The sequence below is a fragment of the Columba livia genome, chromosome W, assembly GCF_036013475.1.
Source record: "Columba livia isolate bColLiv1 breed racing homer chromosome W, bColLiv1.pat.W.v2, whole genome shotgun sequence".
NCBI classification, from domain to species: domain Eukaryota; kingdom Metazoa; phylum Chordata; class Aves; order Columbiformes; family Columbidae; genus Columba; species Columba livia.
Window position 1 is genome coordinate 23,594,598 of NC_088641.1, and position 14,054 is coordinate 23,608,651.

The 14,054-nt window shown below is 44.4% G+C and overlaps 1 protein-coding gene across 21 annotated transcripts in view; it reads left to right on the forward strand.

The window, feature by feature from the left end:
• Window positions 1-3,220: 3,220 nt before the first annotated feature.
• LOC135577195 (ubiquitin-associated protein 2-like) overlaps window positions 3,221-14,054 on the forward strand; it is a 145,186-nt gene continuing 134,352 nt past the window's right edge. For 3 of the 21 annotated variants that reach the window (XR_010468765.1, XM_065045067.1, XM_065045071.1), the window contains exon 1: window positions 3,491-3,718. The gene's annotated coding sequence lies outside the window, so the exon portion shown is untranslated. The other 18 variants (XR_010468764.1, XR_010468763.1, XM_065045058.1 and 15 more) reach the window with 13 other exon arrangements.

Here is a 14,054-nt window from a genome sequence, read left to right on the forward strand (position 1 = left end):
CAACCCCACTTTGCATCCAAGATTTTCAGTTGTTCCACTATAACTAGAGAGAATTCCTAATTCCCTGCAAACTGAACTCAAACCTTAAAGTCAAGTTTGGCTTCTTCATGCAGAGCCTCGCTCTTACAGAGTCTGACTGGATACGTTGTTTTTCTGAGGCTACTGGAGTATGTTTTGGAGAAAGGTAGTGCTATTTATACAGGTGCCATAAGTTAAGGCTATAAGAACAGCTTGCAGAGAAGAGCAGTATTTTTATTAGACCAAGTGGGAGAAAAAACAGGCACAAAGAAAATAAAACTTCTGACTACGTAGTGAAAAACTGCTCTGAACTTCAGCTCAGTTGGACTAATTGTCCAATGAGTCTGAGGTGTAAGGGTTGGTAGTCTGTAAAGTAGAAGAAAGTGTTAGCAAGAGGAGGGAAGATATACTGCAGTCCAAGCTTGTGAAGAATAGATGGTTTTCATTTCTTGTGTGTAACACAGAAGTAGAACAGACTTCTGAACCAGGAACAGGGTGATATTCTTAACACAAGTGTTCCCCCCACTCCCAAATGTGACTGGCAAGTAGAATGCCAAAGTGCCAGAGTGGTGGTTTTCAGCCTGTGGTATGTGGACTGCAGGCTATTTAAGAAATCTGCAGTAGGTGACTGAGAAAAGCAAGCCTGAAATAAGATTAAACATACAGTCTGGTGGGATTTGTACCTGCACTGGATTATTCTTTACTAGTTGGAAAACTGAAAAGGCCACAAATCCTTGTAACAGCAGATGAAGTCCTGACATGGGCAGTAGGTAGAATTTGCCTGCCAGGCCTGGTCAAACCTTCACTGTGTTTAGTGCAGTTTCCTCTCCAGGTCTGACGTAATGAATAGTTGGAGCAAGGGTCTGTGTCCCAGAGCCTCCATCGGTTTATTCCTTTAGCTCTCCTCTGGAAGGTTTAGCAGTGAAATATACCATTTTCTCATATTTACTCCATGTACAGCAGAAAGGAGTCTACAATGCTTTTGTCCTGGTATCCTTGTTTAATTTTCTTCTCTTTAATGCTCCTGGGCTGGATTCTGTCCAATATTTGGAGACACACTCTTTGAGCAGCGGAGGAACAAGCTGAGACGACTCAATGTGAGTGATAAAGCATAGTTCAGTTTATTAGTTCAAACAGCGCATACTTATAGAATCTACAATAATTATGCGTACTTGTCACTGACTAATTGGCTTAAGCTCTAACGGTTACATTTGCATGGTCCTCCTACTTGCGGCTCGCTAGCTATGCATGTTTTCTTAAAGTTATTTATGAAACTCTGCCAAGGTCGCAGTGTCCTTGCCAATTCTGCTGATGCAGTCAGTAGTCTCCACTGCGGTCTAGTCTTGCTACTTATGCTAAGGCTTTCAGAACAGGCTCTGCTTGTACAACTGCTCTGTAGACCCATGTCCTTTGTCCTTAAGACATTCTCCAACAACACTCCAGCTGGCACCACACCATCTGAATACAGCACTGCAAGAGCTCTCAGCCTTTGTCATTGCATGCTACACATCAAATATCCATCTTGATTAGCAAAGCATTGCCAAGTCATGATGAAAGAATGTTAATGATACTGATTAAATCTGCACAAATTATGGAGCCACAGACATGTTTATCACAAAACTTGTAAAACTTTGTTGAGATTTATTATTAATTCCTTCCCCCCAGTAGTAATTAAACAAAATATCAACAGCTGCCTCAAGAAAATCAACACTACCTATGCACTGTTTGGTCTGAGTTTCAATTTAGCTCTAAAGGACCCTTTATCTTATTGGGAAAATATGGGAATAGGGAGGTCTTGCTGCTTCTGAGCAGTAGGAACTGTCATAGCTCCTGCTCCTTTATGCAATAAATATCAAGGTCAGTCCAGGACACAGGCCACTTAAATCTGTCTACTCTGTCTAAGCAGAGAAGGCATAAGTATGAACAATGCTTATTAATTATCAGATATTGCTTAAGATAAAATGAGATTTGATGCCCTCTCTACTTACGTGGAGAATATGGGGTCAAGGGACAGAGGATTAGCAAACAGCAGTAAAGGAAATAAGACCACAGAAAAGGTGAAAAGCCATGGGATGTATCACTGGAGGCATGAGGGGCTGAACAGTCTATCTGGTGCCCCCTTCACCAACCCTGCCTGCTCAGCAGAGCACCAAGCAGGGGCCAATTTCCACATAGGCTAAGTGAGCCTTGCCTTAAAATGCCAGGCCTTACAAAGAAGGGATGCCAGAAGGTTACAACCACTACATTTTGGGCAATCAGAGCTGTTGTACAGAATTGGAAAAATGCACAGCAGGAAAAAGCCTAAAGGGAAAAAGTTTTTTTTTTTTTTTTTTTTGTTTCCTGGCTCACAACCTGAAACTCCTCTTCTTAGGGAGTCAAGCAACCTTCCTTTCTTGCCATCTGTCCTGTCACCATTCAGTTTAGGTTACCAGAAGCTGCACCAAGTGCTCTGACATACCCCCTTATTCTCCATTAGTCCCTAGCATACTCTCCTTGCCCTTTTCCTTCTATAGTGCAGCTATCCTTTGTCCAGGGATTCCTCCACAGGGTGTCTCCCCATGTCCAGCCTGGCAAAAGAGTGCAACATTTAAAATATATTAATGTAAGCTCAGAATTGATTCCAGTTTCCTGACTGCTCAGGCATTAGTCTCAACAACTGTAGAGAGCAACATGAAGGAGCCTTTTAATTCTCTAATCATGCACATTGTTTGGGATATCAAAGAGGTCTGGGATGATGCCTCCAGGAGCAAAATAACTAGAAAATGAACAAGGGAAGTCTAGAAAGCCCAGAACCCATGTCAGCTCAGCTTGAACATTGTCTGGGACTAAGGCACCAAATATAATGAACCTAATCTGGCAACCTGAACAGGCTTTAATCTGCTACATAAACCACTCCTGCCAAAACCCTGTATGGCAGAAAACAAAAGCCACCTTAAATTAACAAGTAAAACCTAAAAAACCCCAAACAAACAAACAAAACCCACCACCACCAAACAGAGCTCCTGATTCAAACCGCTCCTTTGGCCAGTGAGAGAGCAACTGAGCCATAAGTTCACCCTATTCTTAAACCGATCCGCCAGGGCCCAGGCTGGTCCCGCAGACGCTGAGCCTGTCTCCCCGCAGCCCCACAGAGAGCTGAGGGGGTGCCGCCTGCCTCGTGTACGCTCTTCCCGGTCAGGCTCCGCCAGCGCAGCAATCCTCCACAGAACGACCCCAGGAGCGGTTGCAGCCTTTCCCCGGAGCCTCCCGTAGAGCAGCCGGCGGCGACAAGCCAGCGCTGACGCCCCCGGGAACGGTGAGACCCCGTGGCCGGTCTCGGAAACGCTCTCACAAGCCACCTCCCATCAGCGCAGACATAGATATGAACATGACTAATCGTCCCCATCTGCCGCGCGCGCGTTAGGGGAAGCGGAGCTCTACTCAAGCGAGGGAGAAAGTACCGACTTCCCCCCCGCTCACGTGGTGCTAAGGTAGGCGGAAGGGTCGGTAGACGAATGCACACTGGCGATGTGCGAGAGGCGAGACACGTGGGAAGGGAGGGGGCAGTAGATGAGCGCATTGCGTCATGTCACGTGGTGGGGGGGCAGCTTCGCGCGTGGAGGAAGAAGAGGAAGAAGACTAGTGAGGAAGGGAGTGAGTGAAGTCGTCGGTCACGTGACGCTCACGTGACGGTGGTGGGCGCCGCTGCTGTTGCTGCTTTGTGAGTACATTGGGCAGGTATCGCGCGCGCCTGCAGGAAGGGAGGTGGGGGGGAGGAGAGGTGTGGAGAATCTGCGCGCCCGGGGGAGGCCTGGTGTTTCTCCCCTGCTCAACGGTCCGGGGACGAGCGTTTCTCTCTCAGCGGCCTGAGGCCCCCTGGACGGGCCTGCCGCCTGGGGCTGGTTCTCCGTCCTGGTAGAAGCTTTTGTCAGGCGGCGGGTGTCTGCTAGGGTCGCTCCTCCCCGTCGGGCCTGTCGCCTTTTCCTGGCTGTGGGGGGTGGGTGGGGGCGTGAGGGGAGCTGGCTATGCACTACTTTTCCTGGCGGCTGCCCAGGGGAAGCTTTGCCCTGCCCTAGATTGCACCCCCTCCTCTTCCCCTCAGGGGTGTGGGTGGGGGCCGCTGAGTAGGCCGCGTTTCCGGGCAGCTTCTGCCCTGCTGCAGCCCTGGCTCTTTTGGGTAGGGGGAGCTGAGCCGACCCCCGGTGGGAGCCAGGAGAGGTGGGTTAGCTTTCAATCCTTTTTTGTTGTGGGGAGGGGGGTCCTGCTTCTCATTCCCCTTGTTTATTATCTCGTTTCTCTCTTGATGGGTTCATGTTTCTCCTGGTTCCATGGGCTTGGGGGTGTAAAGAAAGGGGAATGCAGCTGGATACCTTAGAGAAGAAGTGGAGCTGGTGGAGGGGGGTGGAGGGGGGTTCCCTTCATAATTTTTAGACAGGCCAAAGGAGGACTGGCAGCATGGGAAGGAAACAAGTGGGTAAATAACTATTGATTTGTGCTTATTGTAGGGCTTCCATGTTGTCTTTCCCTATCTCCCTTGTTGGTGGGGTGGGGTGGGGTAGGGCAGCTGTGTCATAACTACAGAATTCACTGATAATAACATTTTGGCAGCAACAGTAGGTTGCTTGAGGACATGACAATGAATGAACTGTTCTCTCTGTTAACCTTTTCTACCTAGTCCTTCCTCACCCCTGCTTATGTGTGCTTGCTGAGAATTGGAAGTCAGGGCAGGGCTTTGCTATTGGACTGGCTTATATTGCATTTATAAACAAAAAAGAAAACTCTTCTGTGTTTGCTGTTGTTACTGAAGAAAATTACAGCAGGAAAGTGAACTGGTAGAAACCCTTCTGCAAGAAACTGGATGTAGAAAAGGACCTGGTGCACCTTTGAACCTGATGGCAAGGATCTGAACTCTGCAATGCGAAATAGATTATAAAATGTGTGTTGAAATGCCTGTAGTGCTGTCGAATGCCACTTGGGAGTTGTTCAGGGTGAACCTGGTTTGAAGCTTCTTGTGTTAACATCAGGAGCATGGATGCGCAGAGCCCTATTAGTTACATTTAAAGGAACACACGGTCTTGTGGAACAGAAACTTAGGGGTTGGTATGGAGCTATGTAAGGGGAAGCTGATGAGGGCCAGCTTGCCTCATCTAGCTACCGAGCAGCAATTGGTCCCTAGTCATCTCAATTTGAGAAAATGCTGAATTCTTTTAATACAGTAGCAGGTCAAGGCTATAGCCTCTGGGGCAGTGGTGGCTGGTGAAATGGAGGGGTTGTCCTGATATGAGAGTAACTGTTTTATATTGATAAGGTAAATTGGAGCTGAGTGTGTGTGAAGGAAAGGGAGAGGGAGGATGTGCAGACCTCGAGGAGCAGTGCTTGCCATTGCAATGGAGCCCTTCACAACAAATGGCAGCGACAGCCTACTGAGGCTTTGCTTTTTTAATATTTACTAGACCCTTTTAGCAATTCCCTTGGTTATATCGTGTTCTCTAGTGGAATCTGGGTTTGGATTCCTACCTCAGTATTTATACCTGGGCCTGATCTATCTGTGGTGGTTTGATGTAGCTTCTTTAAAGAATTAATTATTAATCTTATACTAGGTAACTTGAAAACAGGCAAGGCTAAATCACTTTGCAGTACTAATGATGTTTGGGACTTCTGCAGGATTACACTGATAAACTGGATTAACTGGTGTAAACCAATTTTGATGTACAGTCTGGAAAATGAACCAGCTTTTGTGTTTTTAATGTCAACAGTCTTGGTAACTTGAGGGAGGGAGGGAGGAGTGGGAACTGGGCAAGCTCTCTTCTGTTTTGTTCTGGTTGCAGTTTTATCAATATATTGATTTAAAAAAATGTTTATAGTAATAAAAACAAAGGCATGGAAATTCAGAAATTTAGACTGTTTCACTTGCATTGTTTTGGCCAGTCTTCAAAATATTCCTGGTGCCATGAGTTGTAAAAGGATTTGACCATTTGAGGGGACTTTGGAGTTACAGACTCGCCACTAAAATTTAAGGAAGCTAAGGGAAAACCCAACAAAAATACCTTTTCTGTTACCAGCAGCTTTTTTTTTTTTTTTTTTTTTTTCCAGTTCTTCCAATTTTTAAGCTATTCTTAGAAGCAGATTTTTTTGGTGTTTTATATTCCGTGGACTTTTTTTAACGTGAGACTTTTCCTCATATAAAACATACCAAAAAATGGCATTCTGTTTGTTGTTAGTGTCACCCTAGTGATACTGATGGTAGCAGAATAGTATGCTGATTGATAGTGCTTGAGAAATCTATGTATCATAGACTGTTAATACTCTGTTAATAATTAGTATTGATAATATTGCTATTAATAGCAGTGTTTATTTGCAATTTCAGTAACGTTTAATACCAGTATTTGGAATAGGTTCTTCATGAAAGAATATGAATGCAAATTTATATATTTTATTAATCTTTTTATTTAACTTTGTCTCTTATTTGATTAAAGCACATGAGCAGGTTTCTGAAGACCTGTGTTCTGCACTTGGGTTTGCAACAGCCTCAATATGCCCTTGGCAAAAGAGAAGCCAAGTGACTTGTCCCCTTTAAGATGACAGAGTAAAGAAATTCAGTGTTGTATTTGTATACTTCAAAACTGTTGAATGGAAGGTGCTAGAGGAAATTACAAGTAATATGCACTTCAGTGTTGTTATTCTGCAAGAGCTTTTTGTTGATTTCTTTTTTTAATTTTTTTTTATTTTTTTTATTTTCTTTGATACAATCTGCTCATTTGTAGCCTATTGCATCCTCTTGTTTTTCAGAGAAGACCTAGTTTGGACTTGTACTGTTTTTCATATAACTTCCCTAAACAGGTTATGTTTGTTAAAGTGAGAGCCAGAATGAAAGGCTGTGAAAGTAGCTCCTTTGCAATTACTTAAGGTTCATATTTTACGAAAATTGTACAAAGGGTTTCTCCATTATGTTCTGACATGGAAGTCCATGCTTTTTAATTTTGACTGTCTAAACTGGCAGTTTGTTGGAACTCCCCACCCACCTGGGTGGTACAGAAGTAAACTGCAGTTTTGGACAGTGAATTTTAAATCATTATAACTACATTCAAACACATCTTTCTTAAACAAAATAGGAACGATTACAATCAAAACATTTTTGCCAAGGAGAAATAAGTTCGTTTATTCCTGTAATGTAAAAATTCGGGCTTTGGGATTTGACGAACTTTAGCAAAGCACAGAATCATAGAATGTCCGGAGTTGGAAGGGACCCACAAGGATCAGCGAGTCCAACTCCTGTCCCTGCACAGGACAACCCCACAGTTCATACCATGTGCCTGAGGGTGTTGTCCAGTCTCTTCTTAAACACTGTCAGGCTTGGGGCTGTGACACCTCCCTGGGGAGCCTGTTCCAGTGCTCCAGCACCCTCTGGGTGAAGAACCTTTTCCTAATGGCCAACCTAAACCTCCCCTGGCATATCTTCCTGCTATTCCCCCAGGTTTTGTCATTGGTCACCAGAGAGAAGAGATCAGCACCTACCCTTCCTCCTGTTGTGAGGAACCTATAGACTGTGATGAAGTCTCTCCTGAGTCTTCTCTTCTCCAGGCTGAAGAAACCAAGTGACCTCAGATGCTCCTCATACAGCTTTTCCTCCAAACCCTTCATCAATTTCATAGCCCTCTTCTGGATACTTTCCTGTAGTTTTATGTCCTTTTTATACTGTGGCACCCAGAACTGCACACAGTGCTTCAGGTGAGGCCACACCAGAGCAGAGCGGGAGAATCACCTCCCTTGCCTGGCTGGCAATGCTGTGCTTGGTGGACCCCACAACACGGTTGCCTTCTTGGCTGCCAAGGCACACTGTTGGCTTGTGTTCAACTTGCTGTCTACCAGAACCCTCAGATCCCTCTCTGCAGAGCTGCTTTCCAGCATCTCGTCCCCCAGTCTGTATGTACAGCCAGGGTTGCCAGGTCCCAGGTACCAAATTTGGCACTTGCCCTTGTTGAACTTGATGCGGTTGGTGATTGCCCAGTTCTCTAATTTGTCCAGATGCCTCAGCAGGGACTGTCTGCCCTTGAGAGTGTCAACAGCTCCTCCCAATTTAGTGTCATTGGCGAGCTTGCTTAGTATTCCCCCGAGTCCTGTGTCCAAGTCATTTATGAAGACATTAAAGAGCACTGGCTGTAAGATGGATCCCTGTGGAACCTCGCTAGTGACTGGTCACCAGCCTGACATAGCCCCATTTACTAGAACCCTTTGAGCCCAGCCCATCAGCCAATTTCTCACCCACTGCACTGTGTTTACCCAGCTGTATGTTGGCCATCTTCTCCAGGAGGAGACTGTGAGAGACAGTATCAGAGGCTTTACTGAAATCCAAAAAATCACGTCGTCAGACTTCCCTTGGTCAACTAGGTTGGTAACCTTGTCATAGAATGAAAATAAGTTGGTCAGGCAAGGCTTTCCCCTCATGAACCCATGCTGGCTGGGACCAATGACTGTGTTGTCATTCAGATGTTTTTCAATAACTCCCGGAACAATCTTGTCCAGGTTTTTGCCAGGAAATGAAGTGAGGCTGACAGGCCTGTTGTTGCCAGGGTCATCCCTTTTGCCCTTGTAGAATGGGACAACAACATTTGCTAGCTTCCAGTCATCCAGGACTTCTCCAGATTCCCCAGAGCATTGAAAAATCTGAGAGAGGTGTCTTGTTATGACATCAGCCAGCTCTTGAAGTACCCTTGGATGAATATCATCAGGCCCCATTGACTTGTAGGGATCTAGCTGGAGCAGTGAATCCTGTACAATTTCTGTATTGATTTGGAGTGTATTGTTCGTGCAGCCATGGGTCTCTAACTCAGGGCTACGGGGCCCCCCAAGTCCATCCTCAGTGTTGAAGACTGAGGTGAAGAAAGCATTAAATGTCTCAGCTTTGGTTGTGTCCCTGTTGATAAGGTGACTGTGCTCATCAAGTGTTAGTTAGTGTTAGTAACCAGTGTTAGTTCCAGTTTGCCTTTTGTCCTTAACGTATTTTAAAAGCTCAGTTTATTGACCTTCACAGTATTGGCCAGCTTTAATTCTATCTGAGCTTTGGCCACACAAATTTCTTCCCTGCCGTGGTGAGCAGCGTCTCTGTAGTCCTCCCATGACACCTGACCTTGATTCTACTGATCAAATAATTTTTTTTCACCGTATTTCAAGAAGGTCCCTGTTCAACCAAGCTGACTTTTTGCCTCACTTTCTAGATTTTTGGCATTTTGGGATTGCCTGGTCCTGTGCTTTTAGTAGGTGGTACTTAAGAAATAACCAACATTGATGGACCCCAGCACCTTCAAAAACTTCTTCTCAGGGAATCTTACTAAGTAGTTCTCTGAGCAGTCTGAAGTCTGCTCTCTTCATATCTAGTGTTAAGGTCTTGCTGTCAGTTTTCCTCCCATTAGCATAGATTTTGAACCTGACTGCTTCGTGGTCACTGTAGCCAAGGGAGCTACCAATTGCCACTTCTGCCGTGAGACCCTCTCTGTTAGCAAGGTGGTACCTTTCCTGGTTGGTTCCCTTAGTACCTGTACTAAGAAGTTATTGTCCAGATGGTTTAGGACCTGTTGGTGCCAGCTGTGTGATATTTCCAGTTGACATCTGGCAAGTTGAAGTCCCCCATAAGGACAAGGGCAGATGACTTGGAGGCATCCCTTAGTTCCTTAAAGATTAACTCATCAGTGTCGTCATCCTGGCTGGGTGGCCTATAGTAGACTCCCATAAAGACATTCGCTTTACTTGTCTGTCCCTTAATCCTTACCCAGAGGCTCTCAACTTTGCCATCGCCAACTGCCAGCTCCATGCACTCCAGCTCCTCTGCTACATACAGTGCCACCACCCCACCTTGCCTGCCCTGCCTATCCCTTCTGAACAGCCTGTAGCCATCCATCATGGCACACCAGTCACAGGACTCATCCCACCAAGTTTCACTAATGCCAATTATCTCATATCCCTGGGACTGGGTCAAGGCTTCTAGTTCATCTTGTTTTTTCCTCATGCTGCATGAGTTAGTGTAGAAGCACTTCAAGTGTGATTCATTGTGCCCTTCACCTCGTGGCACAGTCTGAGAAGTCTCACTGTTATGCACCTCCTCGAGCTTTGGTGTGCCATCCCACTGCTCATCTCTGACTGGTCTGGTACTGCTCCCTTCCCCCTTCTAATATGGTTTAAAGCCCTATCAGTCAACCTTGCTAGTGCCTGAGCAAACATCCTTTTCACCTTCTGTAAGAGGTGCATTCCATCAGATGTTAGAAGATAATCACTTTGATTTAAGAATGTATTCCAATATTAAATGGCAAATTTGAGCAATGCAAAAACTGCAATTTCTTTTGTACCAACTAATGTGCAGTATTTCAGTCCAGGTTAATACATGCATGGGTGGACTTCAAGGATTTTGTTGGTTATGTTGTATAGCCCCTTGAATTCTCTGTGAGGGACTGGACACATATTTTTAAAGTGTTCTGCAACCATCTGATCAGTGTCCAAAGGTGGATGGGATTTACTGGTGCAGCCATGGGGATTCCTTGCTGCCTTTCCTCATACATCATCTGTATGTAAGCAGCCTTTTGTATGCCCCAGCCAGTGACTGTTTTTATGACTTTAAATAGACTTCTTAATATGATTAGCTGCTGTTGTGCAATTTCCTCTACTGTGTCAAACATTTTAGCATCTACTTCGCTTAGAGCAGAAATTTGTGCACTGGTGTTGATTAAAAAGGTTACAAGTGCATGCTTAGGACTCACTATAGATGTAAACAATAAATCTCCCCCTTTTGTGCATGTGAGCTGTCAGATATAAATCCATCCTCCTTTCCCCTGCTCACTACTAGGGGATGGAGGTTTTAGTTTCCCTGTTTCTGGGAGAGACTCTGGAAGTCCCCTTATCAAGGTAGTTATGTCAGGATTCACTGGCAGCATCGTTGGGGATTCACATTTGGGAATCAATTTTCTTTCATGTATAATTTGCAAGCAGGCTGCTTTGTGTAACAATTGATCAGGTGTGCTAGTGATTGCCAAGGGGTCTCTCCCAGTTAGGGATACATGCAACATATACTTTGGTTTAGATTCTTTAGGGAGGCGACCATACTCTTTTTTCAGTTTGGCCAGCTCAGTGGCAGTGTAAGGTGTTTGCTTAGTTGTAATGTGAGGGTCAGTATGCTCCTCATTGATTTGATTTATTTGTCAGATACTTTTCTCCTCTAGCTCCCGCTCCCTCAGCACTCCTGTGTTTTTTAAACATTCATTTAGAGTAGCTTTTAAGGAGTGGTTTTCTTCCCTCTCTTTTTCTAGTTGTTGTGAACAATTTTCTAACTGTTGTTCTAAACTGAAGGTATTTTTTTGCAAAACCTGCACCAGATTTTCAAGGGATTCTATAATTTTACTTTCATTACTGTGTCGCCTGAAGCGATCTTCAATCGCTGCTACCAGGCTGGCTCCTAGTACAGCACACACAATAGCTCTATCCTTATTTGATCCAGACTTAGTCTGTAAAGAAATCAGTCGGTCCACTACACTCTGTAAATTAGCCCAATTATCATGAGCCCAGTCTTCTCCAGGTACGGAGGGTCGAGCCCCATACTTTGCTAAAAGTGTGTAGAAAGAGTCTTGATCTTTTACTAACCAAAAATCTTGTTTATTAGCTTTTTCAGTCATTCTTATTACGAAGGGGCGGAACTCACTCTGGGAAGGCACAACTTAGTTACAAAAGCCACAGCAACTGCTGTGTCACCCTTCTCTTTCCCGAGTGGTTGAAGGGGCCAAAAATCTGCTACGGGGAGGCTCAGCTACACAAACACACAAGATTGCCCCTTCACTCTCCCTAGCAGACAGTTCTCATCAACATGAGAGCAACACCCCTTTTGCACTTTGAGATCTTTTGGTTTGATTCTGAGAGACAGAGGCCTCTACACTACTTGCACTCCTCTGTTTCCCAGAATCCCATCCTCATTGCCAATTTAATGTCACGGTCCATTCGGTGATGGACTTGTGATGGTTCGTTTACTTTGATCTCGAAGCGCAAAATTAAGGCAACCAAAATGCCAAGGGGTTATAATTCAATCAAACAGTGTTACTTTATTATTTTGCCCGTAAACCAGCACACGATAGTGAGAGAGAGTAAGAAAAGGGAAAAGAAATAGGGGAAAGAAAAAGAAAAAAGTAGGAATGAGGATTGCTTTACCACCAGACGAGTTCCAGAGCCATCCCTCTGGTCTCGGGTCCCATAGAGTCCTGCCGGTCCTTTGTCGTGGGTCAGGATCCTCTGGTGGGGAGATCTCAACGATGTCCATTCAGGAGTCATTTCTTATGCTTCTTCACCCCCCCTTGCTCCCATTGTTTTGAGACCAGTCTCCGCCTTGGTTTCGTGACCCAGGCTCAAACTGCGCAGGCTCAAAAAGTCTTCGCCTCTCTTGCCAGAGCTTGTCTGTGCTTGCGTGGCCTGCGTTCAGGAGTCTTTCTCTGGTCCATTGGGTGACCTCAGAACCCTTGGCAAGCTTCTGGGCATGCTCTTCTTTGTTGGCCTTTGCTCAAGGGAGGAGGTGGGGGACAGGTGTGACTGAGGCAGCAGGTGAGAACACATTTTCTGGACGGCAGCTATTGTCCTTGGGTGGAAGAGACCCACATAACAATCCCTTTTAGGAGGTGGGGGCTAGCTTGGCTGAAGCAGCAGGCGAAGTCCATACAGCAGTCATTGTTAGCAGTAGCCCTCCGGGTTGGAGAGACCTGTGCAACACAATGCTTCTCCTCAGGCCTCTCTCTAAGTCATTGTCCATCTGTTCTTGATGGTGATGTTCAGGCAGATACTATTCTTTGGACTGATTCTTATAGGAACCTTAGGTGTGTCTTTACAAACAAAGTCAGTCCTGTTTTGATGAACTGCATTGAAAGTGAGTAATGAAGTAATGCTGGGAACGATGGAAGGAGGAAGGGGTCTCTGTTCTCTGCATGCCTTTTGGCTATTAAATCTGTGTGGTGAATTATTTGGTACTGTGACTGTTTCAGTCTTTTGAACTGGTGTTGCTCTGTTAGTGTGTAGCAGCCAGGGCTTCAGTAATGCGAAATGAAAAGTTGTGAGATTGTTTTGCATCTTATTTCTCCTGGTATTCCTATAAATGCGTTTTTGTTCTGCATTTATGGGTATGCGTAGTGTAACATTGACGAGTTACCTTTTTTTCCAGAAGTTTATATATGAACAGACATGCTGTGAAATACTTCTTATATATATATATATATATAATTTTTTTTTTTTTTTTTTTTTTACAATAAACTCTTATTTTTTTTGAGGGAGAAATGTTGAAGGGGATAAGCACTCTTCTGGCACTCTAATGGTGGGGAATGTTAGCTCTGTTTAGAGATTCACTTAGTCCTTCTGTTGATTAAAATGAGACTGTTAGCACCTTTTACATTTCCTGAAAAATCTCAACTTCAAACTTCTCAATTTCTCTGTCAGGTGAAGTGACCTCACATAAGCATAGCTCAACCACTGTGCTAAACTTTGCTAAAATGTATATTTAAACTCTACTTATTTTATTATTGTTAAAGTCTACAAGCATTCAGCTGAAGATAACACCTATGAGACTGAAAACAGGGCTTTACATTAGGTTGGTTTATCCAAATGTATGTTTGGGTATATTATGATTCTATTGTATTTTATACTAGTATGATATTTATGGCTCTGTGTGGAGCTTTGCTTTCTTGAAATCTTAAAGGCTAGCTTGGAGGAAGTGGTATGCTTAGCTCTTCCAGGACTTGTTTTGAATTGACCTTCCAAGCAGCTCAGCTTCTGGGATGTATCAAATTTTGTTGAAATACTGACCTACAGTATTCAGCCTCCACCCCTCTTTTTCAGAAGTTGTATGTATTTTTAAAATGACCCTAACTTCTAATTAAAAGAAAAAAAGGTGGAAAGATGCCCTCATCATCATTTACTTTTCAAAAAACTGTATACAATTTTATTAAGTTTCATACCGCTTAAACAAAAACAAACACACAAAAAAAACACTCCCCAAAAGCTCATCTTAAAGAAGATGCTGTGAATATTTTCTAGTTGTATTT